The sequence below is a fragment of the Pongo pygmaeus genome, chromosome 9 (assembly GCF_028885625.2).
Source record: "Pongo pygmaeus isolate AG05252 chromosome 9, NHGRI_mPonPyg2-v2.0_pri, whole genome shotgun sequence".
Classification (NCBI taxonomy): domain Eukaryota; kingdom Metazoa; phylum Chordata; class Mammalia; order Primates; family Hominidae; genus Pongo; species Pongo pygmaeus.
Window position 1 is genome coordinate 93,695,389 of NC_072382.2, and position 20,099 is coordinate 93,715,487.

A 20,099-nucleotide genomic window follows, 5' to 3' on the forward strand; every position below is an offset into this window, starting at 1 on the left:
CTTTTAATTAATTATCTAATTAAATGTATTTTATTTTCTTTTGCCTGCATTCCAGGTTTCCTTATTTCTATGCTGTTTTTCTTTTATACATATTTACTCTCTCTTTTTTTTTTAATTCTGAGGTCTCTCGAACAATAAATGGACTCTAGCATTATTTTGTTTCCATGAGACCTAAAGAAACTACCATATTCGAAGAGGCTACCATATTAGATTAGCTTTCACTTAACACAGAGGGATCTGAAAAGATGGAATAGTGGTAAGAACCTCCTAAGAAGTGACATTTAATTGGAAATTGGAAATTCTATTGACTAAATCAGGAAATAGAAGGAGACCTCCTCAACTGCCCTTGATTGGTAATTACAGCTCACGGGTAGTTTTAATAGCCTTCAGAATTCCTCACCTTTCCTTCTCATATGTTTTCCTGTAAGTAGTGTCTTTTTCCAGAAGTTGCTTCAATGGTTCTTTTGAGGACTGGATAGAAAGAGCAAGTGTGTAGTCATCTTTACTGAGTTCGAAGTAGTTATTTGACATATCAAGCTCTCCCATCAGCTAAAGAAACCTTAGCTCAGAGTTGGTGGACCCAATTCCTGAGCCATTATGAGATACCAGTGATCCTTGGCCTGGTCCCTCAGGTCAGAACGCAGAAAAGAGCAGCAGATAGATCCAGAGTCTCAGGGAATTAGGCAAGTTTCTTTCCCCATCCAGTGGAGTTTTTGCTAGACTTCTATGAAACAGGATACAGCATGATATATTTTTAGTAATTTAAAGAAAGAAAATGGAAACAAGCTTTATTTTTGATAATTATTTGAGATTTTAGTACATATCTCTTGAGAAAACTAGAACGTCCCACATGGGACTGTGATAAGACCAGAGTTAGGAAACATTCTCAGAATACGGGATGGGTTGACAATGCCCATGTATCTGAATCTACAACACCTGTCCAAAATGCAAGTGATTGCAAATGCCTCTGAATGATGCTTGCCAGTGCTATCATATAAATAAAAGAATACGGAATCATAGAGGCAATTACTGTGGTCAAGGTGGCTATCGAAATGCAGGTACTTCTCTTTAGCCCCGGTTCCCTCATAATAATCTTTCCGTTTTCTCTCTCTTTTTTTTATTCCTCATTACTTTGTAGCTGGATGCTATACCACATTGTTTATTCTAATAAATGACATGTTGATCTCATCTACCTGGGAATCCTTGGTTTCCAGTTTTCACAGCTTTGTTTCCAGTATTCACAGCTCAGTGCTGGAGAGTTGACCATTTGTGTAGTTCAGCATTTCTCTGTGTTAACCCAGTGAGGGTTGAGTGTTGTCGACAATTCTAGGCATTCTGTCCATCATGTTTTTTTTTTTTCTCGATTCACTTATTCTGGTTTTCCTCAGGGTTTTTGTGTCATAGCAGAGTCTGGAATTTGGTGTGTGTGTATATATATATATATATATGTATATATATACACACACACACACACACACACCACACACACATATTATATAATGTTTGCCCTTGTGTTACATTAGACAGTTGTATATAGAAAATTGATTTCTTGAAAAAGATTTCATATCATCAATGCTATGGGAGCAGTACCTGTATCATTGCTTTATAAAGATTTTTGAGGATTTGTGAAAAACTTTTCTTCCTTCCTCTGGAATTTGCTTTCTGATGTGAAGATTACAGGAGATGTGAATATTGGATCTTCTGAGTAAAATTTCATTTATTCTAAAACGTTGTGTGATAAATGTGGTATTTGAATATAGGGGTGTGTGTGTGTGTATGTATATATATATATATAGAGAGAGAGATGCATATATATTTGCATGGTTATAATTTTAACTTTAATTCAAAATGATTAAAAACAAACAAATTATGAAGCACTTGCCCATTGTATCATGTCAGCATTGATCATGTCCTACTTTGTGTTACTTTTAATTTTCTCCCTTTTTTCATCTTGATGTCTTTTTTAGCCATATTCTAGAAGCCCCAAGAGCAGGGATCTGCAATTGATATTAGCCCTTAGTGGAAAGAAAGCTGACATATACTGAACAACTACTGGGTTCCAGGCATTATGCTAGTTAGGCAGTGCTCTGAGAAGTGCTATAAAGTAGGTAATCATTACCCCCATTTTACAGATTGAGAAATTAAGCTTCAGGGTAGTTAATTTACCTATAGACATGTAGTTATACTTGAGCTATTGACCAATCACTGCCAACACCATCATCTCACATTGACTCTATCAGTGTGCCTCTTCTACTTTGTGCATTCAACGTCTCATTTTGTTGACTTTGGCTAATTTAATGATATAAGTGATAAATAATAGAAACCAGAGTAATATAACATTTTCCTTGTCTCATGAAAAACTAAGAGACATGAACACTGATACTAACATTTACTTCAGATGTGTATCTGGAATACTTTGAGACTCCAATTCTAAGACTTGTTTTCTTGTTGTGTATGTTTCAGGAGAGTAGGGGCTAACTGCATCAGTTTCCACATATGAAGAAGAGACACAAAATAGTTATCTATAATATAAGCGAAATGTGTATTGAAATGGTTAAATTGAAGAAACCAATCCTGGGTTGTTTTAAGGACACTAAGAGTCATCTCTACCCTTTGCCCTGTAGAGCAAACTGCATTTAGAGGGAGCTTAACTAGTAATTCAGAATAACCGCTATTGCATACCATGCATTTAAACTGTGGGGGAATCTAGGTTGCTATGACAATGGAAATATTTTCATTTTCTCCATTTTTAGAGTATAAACACATGAATCCTGAATAGTGCTTTGGTTTGCACTTTGTGTTTATGTTTTCTGACTTCGTGAGAGAAGTGACAGAGACACTAGCCGCGCTTCTTCCCAGTGATGCCATAGATTCTGTCTTTCACTCCAGGCTCCTTGTAGAGGTCCCAGAACTCGGCTTGGCCATACCTGGGCTTCACTGACATCTTTTCTTTAGGGCGGTCACAGTGAGAGATAAGACACCTTTCCTACTGTTAATCATTCAAAGAATAACATGTATTTATTTCACCTTGGATTTGAAATCCACATCTCCTTGGGTAAAGAGGATTCCAAGTCAGAGACACCCCATGCCCCCCTTTAAGATCATAAGGACTGAATTCTGTGAATATTCTGTTGGGGGCTTTTTTAGCACTCAGTAAAGGAAAAAAAAAAAGGTTGAATAAAACCAAAAAGGAAAGAAAACGTTGAATAATTGCTAAACCAAGAGTCTAGAAATCACCACAGGTTCCCTGGAGCTTTTTATATTAGAGTATCTTCTTCAGGACTCAGTGTGTGAATTAAGAGGACCACTGAAGAGTCAGCTGTAGCCAGTTCACTTATTTTTTAGCGACCTGGGCGCTGAAACTCTGTATTTGTGTGATAGAAAACACATTGCCTTCTGCTTGACTAGACTAGGAACAAAAATTGTTAAGGAAATTAAAAACAAGTACTTTTATATATCCTCTCCTTCTACTATGCTGCCTTATGGTTTTTCTTCGCCCTCTCTTACCCTTCAGTATTGACTGCGTTCCAAGCATGGTGTTGGGAGCTGCAGATAAATTGGTGAATGGGGAAGACGTCTTTTTCTGTCTTCACAGAGTCCCAGTCTCATGGGGAAGGCAAATGAGTAAACAGGAAATTATACTATGGTACTAAGCCTTCTCTTAGAGGGCAAGGGGAACACTTCTGGTGTGGGGTTGGGAGAATCTGGGGGATTACTAAGGTTGGGTGTCTTAGATCGTTTGGGCTGCTATAATCAAAATACCATAAACTAAGTAGGCTATAAATAACAGAAATTTATTTCTCACAGTCCTGGAGGCTGGTGAGTCCAAGGTCAAGGCACTGGCAGATTCATTATCTAGTGAAAGTCCATTTCCCAGCTCACGGACAATGTCGTCTCCTTGTGTCTCTATATGGTAGAAGGGGCAAGGCAGCTCTCTGGTGCCTCTTTTGTAAGGGCACTAATCCCACTCATGAGGCTCTACCCTCACGATTTAATCACCTCCTAAAGGTCCCACCTGTTAGTACCACCTTGGGGTTAGATTCAACACATACGTCTTTGGGGAACACAAATATTCAGATCATAGCATTGCGGAAAGGGCAGGATGCTCCAGACCTCTTTTTCCCTTCCTTCCTTTCTACCTTGGCCTTTTCAAGTCCATCATTTCTTGCTGTTTCTTGAACTTAACTTTAACATTTGTCCCAGCTAAAATTATGGCTTCAATAACTACTTTTTATTATTGAACATAGGATACAATTTGTAATATTTTCCTCCAAGACTTTGATTTGCAAGGAGATTTATCTCACGTTCTAAATGCCTGTTTTAAAGGAATACCGACTAGTGTTTCATTAAGGGAAAAAGACATTTCTTTTCGAAATTCATTGAAGTAGCTCTCTGAGCCATTCATATTGTTTATTTCATTCTCTAGTTTGAGAACCTGGCCTCACTATGAAAAAGTATGTCTAAATACCCTCGACAATGTATTTTCTCTTTAGTATGGGCAGGAGCTGAAGAAGTGTCTTCAGGACCAAAATGCTATTTATTCCGTGTTTGACATGTACAAATCGTCTTTGATAAAATGTCATTAGGGAGGCATATTGAGCTGTGTGGCCTCAGTTGATAGGTACTTTTCAGCTTTTATCACTGTCTGTGTCAGAAAATTAAGTGTAATCTAGGGTGTTTTCATTCCTTTTATTAACTCTAGCGGGTGTATTTTATATTAGGGAATTTAGTAGAACATTTTGCCTTTGAGAAATACATGTCCCTTTCCACTCTAGCAGCCTCAGCCTTCTCAGTCTGGAGTGTCTGTGGCTGAAAAAGCCTTTTTGCCCATCCTCGAGTTGCAAGCTCTCTGCTCAGGGATGGCAGAAATTGTTTGCAGAGACTAATTCCTTGTTCCATTTTGCAGAGAGAGTGTATCTTCTGTTTGTTGGGGTGGTGACTATTTGCCAGAAGTTTTATGGAAATGCCATTAGAAAATCTAGGCTTGGTTTTTGGGTGCCTTTTCCTGATTTCACCTGATGATCTTCATTCTCTGTGATTCATGCTCCATAATTCTCAGTTAACTCTGGCATATCACCCATGGAGTTACATTATGTGAGCAAATGGCCCATTAGCATGTGTCTGTGTGCTGCCCTGGGCTGATATAAATCTTCTGAAAGAACTTTGGACTTAGCCATTGCTCCAGTCTGGTGTGGAAGGGCATTGAGAGGCTGCCTGCCTGACACTGCCTTGCCTGTCACGTGGGTGTAGCTTTCTTAGTTCCCATCCTGCCGACTTTTGCACCAACTTGCTTATTGAAAATGCTTACTCAAAAAGAAGCTTATTTGGCATTCATGGCTTTATCATGTTCTTTATTATTCAAGACAGAAAAAAATGGGGGCAAAGACAAGTTCTTATTTATTTGTATGTGCCTACATTTCTTAAAGATGGAAATGGTGTTGAGATTGCTAATTTTGGGCACATTCCTTCTTGTTCTTAAAGAATTTCTAAGTAAATGCTGAAACCTTTTCCCAGAAATCTAATTAGGTAATTAGTTCTGATTAGTTAACTTAAAGCATATGAAGAGAATGATGCATACGTATTGACTCGGGACAAGGGGAAGGAGACTACAGAAGGTGGAAATCTCCTTAGAAACCTGGAAGGAGCACAGAGTTTGGCGGAGGGTCCTTGGGCCAAGAGTGGCAGCTTGGGAACAATAGCTTTTAGAAAGGAGCAGCTCCAGGGTTTGGAAGTATGGAAAAAAAAAAAAAAAAACAAAAAACTGGTGGTGGGAAATCATCCCAAAGAAAACGATCTACCAATTAGACTTCTCACCTCCTGTCCATTTTTTATATCCTCTGATTTAAGTTGCTGAAACATAGTTTTACCTAGAAGAATATTAAAGGAAAATAAAAAGAAATCTTTAATTCTGTTCTTATCGGAAGTTATTGCTTATCATTATTTATTTGCTGATACTCTTTTCCTAAGCTAACACCCTAAAATTAAGTAATTCAAATCTGTGAAAATCCTTTATGGAACTGCGTAAGGCTGTGTCCTTTGCAGGATAACATGTATTAACACTTATTTATTAGGCTCTGGGGAGTTGGTTTTCAGATTGAATGAAGTAGCACTTTGTCTTGTAGGTGCACAAATTACTGAAAATTGAGGTTTTTCTTCCTTCAGTGTACATTACCAGCATTATAGGCTTTTAGAGTATTAAAGGAATTTAAGTTATCTGCCCTAAGTCCATTAAAAAAAAAACCTAATCAGTTCAGAGAAGGAAAAGGAGAAAGGAAACAAACACTGGTCCCAACTCTGTGCTAATAGCTTTCAGTACATTATCTCATTTAATGTTAGCCCTGACAGATAGCTATTATCTCCATTTCACATGTGGGGTAACTGATACTCAGAGAGGTTGAGGACCTTGCCCAGGGAAACACAGCAAGAGGCAGAAGATGGGTTTTGAATTTAAACCTTTGTACTGCCAGTGCCCATGCCCTTTCCACTACCCCACATTAAAGCCACTCAGCTCCTTAGTGATGAAGAGAACGGACCTAGCTGCCTTAACTTCCCTAAACAGAGATCTTTTCCATACATTATATGACATACTTTGGAAAAATCTGAACATGTTTGACAATTGTAATACAAATTGGTATAGATTTCCTTTTTTTTTAATTTTTAAAAGATAAAAGTAATTTTCCTTGAGTCTGTAATTTCAAAATTAACCCCCAACCTTCCCCATTCTTTGTAAAAGTTTGGTTCCTTGCATAGATAGAAGCTAATTGAGCTTTGAGACACATCACTAACTTAATTTTAATCTCTGGTTGCTCTTCTATATTTACTTCTTCTTTTCCATTCAGATGATAAGTATGCAACTGTGGTTACCCTGATTAATGTTTTACATATTTCCCCAGGCATTCATGGAGATTGGCTAAAATATAAGTTACCGTTGGCTTCAGAAAACTTCTGATTGGCATTTAGAAACATGTACAAAACATACCCCTTGGTAAGCAGTGTTCCAACTAACAATTTTCCTCCTTTTAAGGAAAGGGATAGAAAAAAGAAGAAACATTTTCAAGGGAGATTTTGGTTACAGTAAAGGGAGACTATGGTTTGAAGCTATTATTTTTTCCATTTCAGCCTTTTACTTTGCATGGGAAAAAATTTAAAATGGATGTATTCAGGTGTTTTTAACATGATGAGCTGGAATGGAATGCAGAATCAGCTCTTTTTCCCTCTTCATCTCAAAGGAAAAATATCACATATCTCAAATTGCCTTGGGTCACAACACTATTTTTTGAATTATTCAATAGTTTGAACTGGTAGAATTAGAAGATTCATTAGACTGAAGGTCAAAAGTTAAGTTAAAAACATTTCCTCATAGTTATGATATGACTCGCAATGTTGACAGATTCCAGAAATGCCATAGAAGCTGAGAGATGTGTAGTCTTAATGAGCTAGAAACATTCTTTTGCCTGGCCGTTTAGCTCCCTGACCACTCAGAAGTGCCCTGAATTCAAATCATTTAGGTCGGTGTTCACACCAGCAAGCAAGTATGTAGTGGGTCAGGTAGACACTGGTTCCTTTCCCAAAGTATTTAAATGAAAGTGAAAATTATCCTATTGATTTAGTCTTATTCTTCTAGTTTTATCTACATCTCATGAAAAAGTGAAGCCGGGACATATACTTTGAACAAGCAGAACTTTTTTGCTTTTCAACTGGTCTTTATGTTATCTGTTGGAAGAGCCTGTGGTTTGAAGTTATAATATGGAAACTGTATTAAGAGGATTTCTCATTAGAAGTGATGGCAAAAGAAAGGGCAATAATAAAACTGTGCATGTCTAGAGTGCCAAGCTTTCCTGGGCAATACAATATTTACCTACCTTCTTTCTAATTTATTTTTATGTCATGAGTACTTAGTGTTGAGTATCACCATATTCGAAATGGGAGGAAATAATTTTCAGAATAAAGTCCCAAGAACTCCATTATCTTGATAGCAATGTAGCCACTCTACCCCACTTCCCCTTCCCATTCAGCAGCCCATCTGGAAGGTTGAGCTTTGAGAAGTTTTCTATTCTACATCCTCTAGGGCCACCCCAAAATTCATTTTCTTGCTGTCTGTTGAAGCTCACTTCTTTTTAAATGCATTAAGTTATTAGTGTGGACACTTCAGAAATAATTGATGGTGAGGCATCTGAGGAATCAATGTCTGCTTACTGTTTTGGCTGTGGTTCTTGTCCTCTCCATTAAGGCTCTCTCTCCAGGTGATTGATGACATCTTGTTGATCTGAACTTTAAGATGCTAAGCTGCCAAAGAGGGTGATGTCTCTCAGCAGCATTTGGTACATATGACTGCTTCCATTTTCTTAAAACACTTTATATTCTGGACTTCAATTATATTACCCTGCCCTGGTTTTCCTCCCACTTCACTGGACTTTCTTTCTCAGTCTCCTTTATTGATCCTCCTACCAACCTCTAAATATTGAGAGTGTTTCAGAGCTTGAACTTGGGTCTCCTTCTCTCTTTGTCGACATTGTTCTCTCCCACTAGTGAGATCATCTAGTCTACTGGTTTTAAATATCATCTACTGGGGCCAGGTGCAGTGGCTCACACCTGTAATCCCAGCATTTTGGGAGGCAGAGGCGGGTGTATCACCTGAGGTCAGGAGTTCAAGACCAGTCTGGCCAACATGATGAAACCTCATCTCTAATAAAAATACAAAAAAAATTGCTGGGCATGGTGGCACATGCCTGTAATCCCAGCTACTCGGGAGGCTGAGACAGGAGAATCACCTGAACCCAGGAGGTGGAGGTTGCAGTGAGCTGAGATCGTGCCATTGCACTACAGCCTGGGGGACAAGAGCAAAACTCCACCTCAATAAATAAATAAATAAATATTATATATTGGTTAATTACTCTTAAATTTATATATCCAATTGGACTCCCACTTAGATATTTGAGAAATATCATATACATACATGTCTAAACAGAACTAATGTTATTCCACTATACCCCTAAACCCACTTTTACCCCAGTCTTTCCAGTCTCCATAAATGGCACCACCATCCATCCAATTTCTTAGGACCCAAAGCGAGGGGTAATCATGAATTCCTCTCTTTTCCTCATTTTTTACATCCAATCCATTAGCAAAGCCTGTCTGTTTGACTACCAAAATATATCCCAAAGCAGGCCATCTTTGTTATTATAACCCCTGTTATTATAACCCCTGTTCAAGCCATCAGGATCTCTCCCTTGTGTTCCTGCAGCAGCCTGCAAGCCCTGCCTCCAGACTCACACTCTACAGTCCATTCTGCGTACTGAGCCAGAGTATTCATCAGGCTGCCTCACTTCCTTGTGCCATAACACCTTCCAGGGGCTTCCCATGAAGACCAGTGTGACATGTAGACTCCTTACTTTAGCCTCAAGATTCCATGCCTGCAACTCTGGTTTCATCTCTTTCCACTGAATCCCTAGTCTCTGGGCCACACTGGCCTTCCCTCTGGACCTTAACCCTCCCCAATGTCCCTGTGTGCTTCCTTGTCCTTCATGTCTTCCCTCTGCTGCTTTGTGTCTTCATTTACTCACTCCCTCCAAGCAGCCATTCCTGACCACCTTAGCTAATGCTGTCCTTCCTCTGCCACTCTCCCTTAGGATGATCATATCTCATTTATTTCATTTTCTTCACAGCATATTTTAGTACTTGAAATGGACTGTTTATATGTTGTATTCTCTGTCTTCTACTACACAAACTTAAGGTCCTTAAGGGTAGGAAATCTGTCTGTTTCACTATTCTCCCTCCAGTGCCCAGAACAGTGCTTGCAACATAGTTGTTGCAATAAATACTGATTGACTGAGTGACATGTAATATTCTTCATTTGTCTCTTCCCTTCTGTAGCTATTTTGATTTATCTTTTAAAGAGAGAGGTAACAATTTCCTTTGATATGCTGGGCTTAGTAAATTGGGTTTGCCCCATTCATCTGAAGAAGCTATGCTGCCAGATCCCATTAATCTTTTAAATGTGACTTTTCTTTTTCTGCCTTCTTCTAGGTACTGGAAGTGGATTTATTTTATGTTGCAAAACTGTTGTCCCATTTTTTAACCAGTATGTGACAACTCTTGGAATAAGTCTATACTGATTCCCTTCACCTCTTTCTTAGTTTGGGAGTAGTTTGTGTGAGACTGTACTCTTTTCATTATATGGCCCTATAAGAACTGAGACCAACTCTGTCAAGCAGTCATTGTCCTCCATCTCCCTTCTCTGGGATTGCAGAAGGAAAAATCCCTAGCTTATGCATCAAGAAACTCTCTATTATTGATGTTGTAAAGTTCTGCACACATCAGATGGAGAGGTGATGGAAGGAGCAGCAAAGCTGCTGTAAAGCCTTGAAGGGGAAATTGAGGAGGGGGTTACCAGTGTTCATTTTGCCCTGCTCCTTGGGAGTCACACCTGCATGGAAAGCTCTAGAGTAGAAATCAAGCACATAAGGCCGAGTGGCCTATGCCAATTTCTGGTTAAGGATTCTCTGTTCCAGCATAAACTTTGCATTCTCATGACAGAATTAAACTACTGTCTGAGTTCCTAGTAAATGCATGACATATTGTGAATTACTAAGTAGTGGTGTTGATGGGTTAGAGGACAGGATGGTCAGGGAGATAAATGAGACATGGATCCTATTGCTCAAGGAGCTTCTAATGAATAATATAATATAACCCACATAAAAGGGAGAATATGAGTTAGGCCAGTAGAAAGAAAGAAGCAAAATGTGATGGATATTTAAAGGGGGGAAATCACAAGTAGGTTGAAGGGAGGATGGGAGAGAATGAAGAGGGAAAGCTGCATGGGAGAGGGGCCATTTAAGGAGAACATGGGGTGTGGGGTGTGACAACCTGGGGAAAATGTGCCCCAAATGACTGAAATGTTACGGACAGGGATCCTCAGGCCATCCTTACTTCTGTTATGCAAGACTTTGAATAGGCCTGTTAAGGGAAGTATTGCCAAGGAAGCTTGCTAGACCTTTTGCAAAATTAAGAACTGTTGAGCCAAATAAAGTATTCATCTGCAAACCTGCTGTCCAGCTGACAGATGGAGCTCTGGCCAGGAGCCTTGCCCAGTGTTGTGTCTGTCAACAGGGAAACTGGGAGAAGCTTACTCCAACGGCCCTGGAGGACTATGTTTTTTCATAAACAGATCTTTCCTAACAGCACTTTCAACCAGTTTGGCCTTGCTGGGCATCCCCCATACCACTACTTACCTCACATTTTTCTAGAAATCAATCCTCTATTTTACTTCAATGAATCTCAGCCTATTCTAACAATAGTATCCATGAAATTATGAGTCTGATCCACCAGCTTTTATGTTTTCCCAAATTTTATACCCCCTGCCATTATCTCATGTATGTTATAAAAGTGATGCCAAATCTGTTTCTGGGGAACTTGTATCTCTGCCTTTAAAATAGCTTCAACTTTTGGGGAAAAGCAAAATTACTTCTTTAACATCCTTGTAGCAGTCCTATTAAGTCCTTCTCCCTCATCTGCCTCCTCCCTCCTATCCCTGCCCCTTTCTAGATTCTGTAACATTCTGAGCCTGCAGGGATTGTAGAGGACATAATAAAAAAGATCTTGGGTATTTTAGGATTTGAAGTGCAGTGAAAGGAAATTACTGACACACTGAATTGCCATTTAATGGGAGATGGTGATATCGATCTGGTAATGTTTCCTGCGGTCGTAGTTGTAATAACTGTATAATATCATACACTTTATCAAAATAATTTAAAAGCTGGCAAATGAAGTTGTTACAGAGCCTCTGAGTAAAATGGAATGAAAGTCAGAGGGTCCAGAAGATGGTGAGGGAAGAAGAATGGAAAGGGCTACAGGACTAAATTAGAGGAAGACTATAAAGCTCTGTGGTCAGAATAGATTTCTGAGGATTAAGTTAATGTCTGCATGGGGCTCTAAGTCTCTTGGATCCTGTTATTCTACAAAGATACAAAATGATGTCCTTATCTCCTCATTTGCTTTAACCATTCTTCTTCTGAGCTGATGTAAGTTAGCATGTACACTTGCTTGATTTGTAGAATATGATTATGTTTATTAGAATATTTCTGATATAATAAACCAACTTTATGAGGGGTTTGTTTATCAGCAGGTTGCAAGTTTAGTGCAGGGCTTAACACATTGGTTTTTATAGCCCATAATGAAATGTCTGCTGTTACCAAAAATTTCATGAAAATTATGACAGTATTCCTCAGCTTCCTTATTAAAAAATTAGGTCCTAATATTTCTGAAACTTTCATTATTACTTTAATCAGTTTGTATTCTCAATATCCTTTTTGAGCACTAAGGTTCTTGAATTTTCAAATTTTCTTCTGTGTTCTTTCTTCACTGTTTTCTTCACATGCATAATTTAGAACATGACAATAGAGAATTGGTTGAGCATAATTAAGGGAGATCTCTCTTTTTTTGAACAAATACACCCCTACTTACTACTGAAATAATACATATTGTAAACCTTCTTGATTTGGTCTTCATTTAAAAATTTCTAGTAACTTGGAGAGTCACTGATATTTGATTTTGTATGAATGACAAAAGGGTGTTTTCTAAGAAATTAAATAGTATAAATATGTTTTAAATGGTAGCTTTAAATTTAAAGACCCAGGTTTTTTAGCACTTCAGAAGTATTAATTTTCTTGACCATTTCAGGTTTCTTTTCAACTCTTTTCTTCTGTGAATACAATATGTCAATTTTAAAGGATTTTCAAGTAATTAACCTATATGGGACCTCTTCTAGAAAACATCTTGGTCGAGAGTGTACAGATATTTTTAAACTTTTGAAAATATTTTACATTTAGTTAAAAGCTTTATATTTTTCTATTTCTGCGTTTCCTTTACTAGTTTAGGAACAGAGCTATATTATATTTATCTTAAATATCATCTTAATAGTCTCGTTTTACCTTTTTTAAAATGGAAAAGAAAATAGAACACTGAACTCTTGACCTTCCCTATGAGTCTGTGGGCACTTTTTCTTACATGTTTATTTTGCTGTGCTGTTTACTTCTACAGATGTTTACATAAAGAGCTTTTCACAGATTTTGGAAACTTTTAGGTTCCTATGAAAGCACAGCAACTTTGTAAATGGGGATGGTTAAGAGACAGTTCTAAAAGGTGGCCCTATTTGCACACATACACAGTAGTTACTTCGATATTTTAGCTATGTTTGTCAGGTATTTAGCGCAACATGCAAACCATAGCAACAGTAACAGGGAACTTCTGTTGTAGTGTGTGCCATGAACTCCAAACCTTGATTCTCTAGTCTTCCCAGGGACCACACTGAAAGTAGGAGCCTCTCCATCCATCTCTTTGTCACGGGTGCCATAATCCTAGGCCAGACCCTCATCTTCTTGTCTCATGCTAGATTAGGGATGCAGCCCTGTCTGAGACGTTTATGTCTCTTTTCTTTCTCCCTAGCAATCCTTCCATGTTGCCAGAGTAATTTCCCACTTTTAGCCACTTACATTTAACACCCTTACCATATGAAATCCAAACTCCTGTGTCTGGATTTCCAATGCTGCAATAAATGGCTTCAACCTTATTCAACCTTATTTTTTTTTCTAAATGCAAACAGGCCTCTTGGCTCATCTCTGGTTCTACTGATTGGCAAACATACGAATAAGCATGCTTATTCTTATTTCCGTGATGTGATTTATGACACCCCTCCCCCAGCTTTTCTGGAATCTGTTTCCTTACTTTCTTTCATTTTATCCAACACCTATCTGTCCTTCAAAGTCCACCTTGATTGCTAGGTTCATCATAATCACCATCTCACTACTCTTCACTTCAGAAGACCACATTTAAGTCTCTACTAGCAGTGTAAATGTAGCTACTAATTGATTGGTTTACTTTTCAGAAGCACATGAGTTGTGTAAAATAAGAAATACCTCTAAATGTTCATTTGGATGATAATGATTCTTAAATGCAAGACTTATGTATATTTATACTTGCTTATCATAACCTTTTATTTTTCATAATTCCAGTTTTACAGCAACTCTCCTAGGTTAAAAAATGAAGAAGTTGGATTAGGTATCTCATCTTTAGAATGTTTTCACCATTAGGATTTGAATAAATTTTAAGAGTGCATAGTTGATCACGTTTATGATGTCATATGTGTATGATACCTATAAAGTAACAATATTTTTTTAAAAGAATCTCATACCTTATTAAATCAAGTACTGAATATGAAAAAGAGGCCACTTTGTTGACACATGACAGAATACTTTTTTTGCCAAATTGTAGTTCTTTGTGCTTCAATTTGCATGGGCAAATAGTTGCGAACCAAAATATTTTCTTTAGCACAAACTATTTTACGAAACAATGGCTAATACACTAACCCTTTTTTATTTGTATTAATATTGCCAATCAGCCTAGCAATATAATACATTTTTATCAAATTAGTCACAAAATTGTAAAATCACAGAAGTTAGAGCCAAAAGTGACACTGAAAATTAGTTTTAAGCAGAATTTTACATATTTAGGACTGCAAGTAAGCATTTTATCTTGGTACATGAGGTGGAAAGTTGAAAATATTCACTTGCTTCCCCCATCTTCATGGGAGGAGTATATTTACTCACGCCAGGATCTTGATCTTGGCCTGTGACTTTCTTTGGCATCTAAGATGGTGGTGTCTACTACCTGTCCCTTGACTTCTGGTATGGCTGTGTGACTCCCTTTGGCCAATGGAATGTTAGCATTCATGACACTAGGTTTAAAAGGTGTGTTGTGCTTTGCTATTGCCAGGAGAAGAACTTCCCCAGGTAGTTGCTGCATCTTCAGCCTGGGTGCCTGAACGAGTATGTATAGAGTAGACATAACACAATCTGTAGTGGGGAGTCAAGCTCAGTTAGACCTACTGTTTGAAGCAGAGCCACTGGCCTACTTAGATCACAGCTGAGTTGGGAACCTAGGAGCATGAGAATAGAATGCTTATTGGCGTATGCCATTGAGTTTGGGGTAGTTTGTTATGTGTCATTAGTGTGGCAATAGCTAACTGGTATAACCTTGCAGGACAATCTTATTTTCAATAACATAATTTCCATTTCTAGTACTAACTTTCTTAACTAACCCATTTACGTTCCTTTCTGGCTCCAAGACACACTGTTCCCACTCTAAAACAATCTGACTGATGCCTGTGACTCACTGATTGCTTGCAGCTGTAGCTTATTTTTTAGTGGGCCCACACACTTTTGCACCTAGCAGTTGCTAGGTGTTTACAAGAATCAATTTTTGTTGTTTTCAAACTTGCTGATACCAGTTGTACTTATATATTTTAATTAAATATTATGTAAATTAATGAAATGTGTCTGTGTAAAGATAGTTGCTTCTGGGAAACCAAGTTAAATACTAGGAAAAAACTAGTTTCCAGAAAGTTTCTGCCAAGATATAACATCTAGAAGGTTGTTTTTTAAGTATTCCTAAGTTATTACTTTATTTTTAAAGAATGCCTAAATGGAAATCACAGACAATTAACTCTGTCTGCTGTTTCATGCAAGACAGAGCAGATCATTACTGGGTATACACCCAAGGAAAAATAAACTGATCTATCAAAAAGAAACAAGCACTCAGATATTTATTGCAGCACGATTCACAACAGCAAGACATGGAATCAACCTAGATGCCCATCAGCGGTGGATTGAATAAAGGAAATGTGCATACACACCTTGGAATACTATACAGTTATAAAAAAGAATGAAATCATGTCCTTTGCAGAAACATAGATGCAGCTGGAGGCCGTTGTCCTAAGTGAGATAACACAGGAATAAAAAACCAAATATGGCATGTTCCCACTTGTAAGTGGTAGCATTGGGCATACATGGGCATAAAGATGGCAACAATAGACACTGGGAATACTAGAGTGGAGAGAGAGAGAGGAGGGCAAGGGTTGAAAAGCTACCTGTTGCTTACTATGCATAGCACCTGAGTGACGGGGTCACTTGTACTCCAAACTCAGAATCACACAATATACATTTGTAACAAACCTGTACATGTAACCCCTGATTCTAAAAAGCCAATCTTTTTTTTTTTAAAAAAAAGGTAAACTTGGGCAACATGGCAAAACCCCACCTTTACTAAAAACAACAAAAAAATTAGCTGGGCCCGGTAGCACAAGCTCGTAGTCCCAGCTTCTCAGGAGGCTGACTGATGGGAGAATCAGCTGAGCCTGGGAAGTCAAGGTGAGCTGTAATTGCACCACTGCACTCCAGCCTGGCTTACAGAGTCAGACCCTGTGTCAAAAAATAGAACACTAAAATTCTAACCCACAGAAATTCCTGAGGGGAGGAGGAGTGGCTGGGTAAGAGGGCTTGACCTTTCTCAAACGACTGGTGAATGAGCTTATAGTTATGTATTTTATGTTAAAGTTACATGTTTAAGGTATGCATTAATCCCTTAATAAACTTTTATGAGTAATTAATCAACTATTAGAGAGTGGCTTTGTTAGGGATATCTCATTAGGGTTTGCTCCCTATAGAATGGCATTGAGACAATCATAAAGAATATTGACTTTGGTGCAAACATTTTCTCATTTTTGTGCTTCGCCATAGTAGTTATTTTTATAGGTAGGCCTGTGTTTGGATGTTCTATACCTTTGAGTTTTGCTGGGCCTCTTTGGGTTTCCTAAGTGCAATTTTTGGATTGTATTTTTTGGTGGTTAAATCTAGAAATCTCCCTATGTAATATATAGTGATGGAAGTTGCGTTGTGTAGACAACTGTTTAAATATGTATTCTTTATGAAGTATATATTTTTATGAAGTTTATATGTATACATATATATACACACACACGTAATTTTCCTATATAAGCAAATTATAAGAACCTGTCAAAATAAATAGAAGAATAAAAACAAGTTGTGAGTCAATTCTTTAGTTCTTTAGTTTTGAATCCTATTTGCACATAGTTAATTTGGAACATGCAGCAATTCATCTTAGGTTTCCTGTCATTATTAATGATTAGTAAAGGTATGGAGCTAGAGGGAGGGATATTTCTCCAGAGACCAGCCAATCTCAGGAGACAGTGTACCTGGAGTAGGATATGTTCCATGCTTGTTGTTCAAGTGTGTCCTGTTCACTCTGAATTTACAGTATGAGTGGCTTCCCCTCCTCTGGTGGTGGGTGCTGTTGGATTCTAAGGACAGGAATGCCAAGAGAAGATGAAGAAATGAAAATAATAACTCTTAAATAGGAAATGGCCATACCAAGTGGGTGAAATCCCAGCATGAGTAATGTAAATGTGGGTCCAAGGAAAAGAAATATTATTTAAAATTACATTACTGAACCTTTTATCTAAGACTTTATAAGCCCTGTGTGCTGTGCATACTATAATGACCTTAGGATATGCAGTTTTATTTAAATATCCATCAGGGCTCAGCTGCTTCTGTCCATGGAGTGATCAACCCCAGTGTGTGGCTCAGCCTCTCTCTTCACTGACTGCTGCTGCAGCTGTTATGCCACCCCTGCCTCTTATGTGGGAAGTTATAGGGGTTCTTTACTGTCTTTGGAATCAATCACCAAATCTTGTAGATTCAAGCAGCTTAATATCCTTTGTATGTATCCGTTTTCTGAATAATTATTATAATTATTTAATTTATTGAACACATGCTATGTATCATTCATTTACTTTTCTAAGTGCTTTACATGTATTAACTCAATTATCTTCACACATGTGTGAGTGCCTGTACACACACACACACCCACCAAAAAAAGAGGTACTTTGTTCATCGATACATAATATTTTACATATTTATGGGGGCATGGGATATTTTATTGCATGCAAAGAATATGTAGTGATCAAGTCAGGGTATTTGGGACATTCATCACCTTGAGTCTTTATCATTTCTATGTGTTGGGAACATCTCAAGTTCTTTCTTCTGGGTAGTTTGAAATATGCAATATGTTGCTGCTAACGAGTCACCCTACTCTACTACAGAACATTAGAACTTACACCTTCTGACTGTATATTTGTACCCATTGACCAACCTTACAAAAAGGAGGTACTTTTTAAAATCCCCACTAAAAGGATAAGATAACTGAGGTTCAGAATATTCCTCCAAGTCTCATGCTAGGTTAGTAGTGGAACAAGGATTTGAAGCCAGTCAGCCTTAAGCCATGATCTCAGTCACCTTGCTCTATTGAATCATTATTAATTGACTTAAGTTTCTCAAGCAAATGTGTTTTCTAGTAAAAATAAAGTTTTTCAACTAATATTTTCCTACAAATCTAGTATAAAATCATAGGTTTCCATAGATTACAACAACAACAAAAAAGACTATATTGTTGAACTAGTGCTAAAGTGTCCTTCCAAGGAAAAGGGAACATTAGTGACTTGCTCAAGAACGATCAAAGACATGAGCTGAGGTTCTTTGACTCCCTGACTAGCTTTTCCATTTTATCATACAGATTTAATATGACAAAAGCCTGTTCTTATAGCAGCTATGAACATTGGGTATAGGAAAGAAAATGATTTGAGAGGCCTGGATGTAGGGGTTTGGAAAAAGTTTTTAAAAAATGCTCAGAAGATTTTGGAATCAATTGAAAAGGTGTACTTTGAAACTGGAAATTGACATTTAAGAAATACAGCAGTAACTAATTAGTGGGAATGAAAATGTTGAAAACACGTATGTATTCCTTTTTGTGCATTACTGCTGTCTTGCTTAAGGTAATTTTTACTTTGCTCCTGGATCGTTGCAGTAGCCCTCAAAAATGTCTTTTCTGCCAGCTGCAGCTATCTGTCATCGTTGCAAGCATTACCTTTCTAAATCACAAACAGGATCATGAACCTCTTAAAATATTTCAGAGGTCCTCATAACTAACTCTGTGATCAGTTAGATCTCTATAACTCAACTCCCAAGGCTGTTCATGCTTTGTTGTCTGCCCATTTCTCCAGCTTCATCTTTATTAGGCCACTCCCTCACCCAGCACACATATACCATTTGATCTAGCCTTACCAAATGACTTGAATTTCCTGAAACTTGTCATGCTGTTTCATGAGAGACCTTTGTACGTACAATTCCTTGTGTCAACCCTGTTCTTCCATTTCCTAGTATTTTATTTTTATTTGTTCTTCAAAACTCAAGCCAACTTCTTAAAATCTAGGTTCTCTTTGACTTAATAATTCCACCTCTAAGAATCTGTTTTAGTGAAATATGTATTTATGTGCAAATATGTTTATTGCTACCACTTATAATAGCAAAAACTACTGTATTTGAAGCAATTAAATATGCAGTAAGGGATTGATTTAATAACTACTGTGCAATATTACATAGCTGTTAGCTTTGTATTGTCAAAGATTTTTTGATAAGCTAAAACCTATAACATTAAATGACAAGAGTATGAAACACAAACACATGTATATGTTTTCCAATTTGTACATTACTGTCTGTATGTTAAGTGGGGAGTGGAAGAGAGATTGCAAAAGATCACTGGAAGGAAATATCTTCAAATTAATAGAAGCTCTTTAGATGATAGGATTATAGGTGATTTTTATATCTTTATATTTATAATTTATTTTATTTTGCAAGTTTCTACAAGTATAGATGTATTTTGTAATCAAGAAAAGAACAATTTAATTAAACACATGCAAATGAGTTCAAGGATCTGGCTGCCTGGAAAGACTTCCACAAACTCCCTTGCTGATCAAGATGCCTCTCTTCTGCATTTCCGCAGGGCCTGTGCTTAACTCCAGTTGTGCATCTGTGGCACTGAATGCCAATCACTGACTCATTCATCTCTCCCCAGTCCTAAACTATGATATTCTTAAGGGCAGGCATGAGTCTTAAGTGACTTTTCCTCAGAGCCTAGCATAGTAACTGCCAGATGGTGAGTGCTCAATCAAAGGTATTGAATCAATAAATGAGAAACAAAGGCTTCTCTGGAGTTAGTCAACCACCCTAATCACTCACTGGTCCACTGCATGAGAACATTAGATCTGGATTTCAGTGGGACCTGGGAGAAATGATTGTATGTTTGGATTATTCCTTTTCCTAGTAGCTTAAACTAGAGTTCTCATATTCAAGGGTCCTGCTCTTCAAATCTCCATCCCCACCATCTGACTTGTGCAAACATTGTCCCTTCTT

General features: G+C 37.7%; 1 protein-coding gene across 7 annotated transcripts in view; it reads left to right on the forward strand.

Annotated features, from left to right (window-relative positions):
* Positions 1–20,099, forward strand: part of FAT3 (FAT atypical cadherin 3) — a 675,042-nt gene that overhangs the window by 37,017 nt on the left and 617,926 nt on the right. The gene's annotated exons all lie outside the window — the stretch shown is intronic.